Source organism: Merops nubicus, unplaced genomic scaffold (genome assembly GCF_000691845.1).
Source record: "Merops nubicus isolate BGI_N331 unplaced genomic scaffold, ASM69184v1 scaffold12935, whole genome shotgun sequence".
Lineage (NCBI taxonomy): Eukaryota > Metazoa > Chordata > Aves > Coraciiformes > Meropidae > Merops > Merops nubicus.
In genome coordinates, this window is record NW_008611654.1 from 13,996 (window position 1) to 14,335 (window position 340).

A 340-nucleotide genomic window follows, 5' to 3' on the forward strand; every position below is an offset into this window, starting at 1 on the left:
ACACATGCCAGCACCCCAGGAAGCCATCCCATCCTGTAGCAGGCAGCACTCACGTGCTGTGCCAGCCCTCCCAGCCCCCCCAGCCCCTGCTGTCCTGCCTTGACACTGGAGATTTGCTTCCCCGGGGCTCAGCGCCGCCCGGGCCGCCAGCCAAGCCTCGCATCGCCCGGTGACGCGCGGGCGTTAGGGGCAGAGGGGCTCTCCTCTCCTCTCCCCTCCCCCTGGTGGGTAAGGCCAGCAGCCAGGCAGTGCCCGGCCGGTCCCCACCTGCCATGCCCAGGACTCTGTGAGCCCCACGGTGCCTGGCAGTGGGCAAGGCACCGGCAGCTGCTGCCAGAAC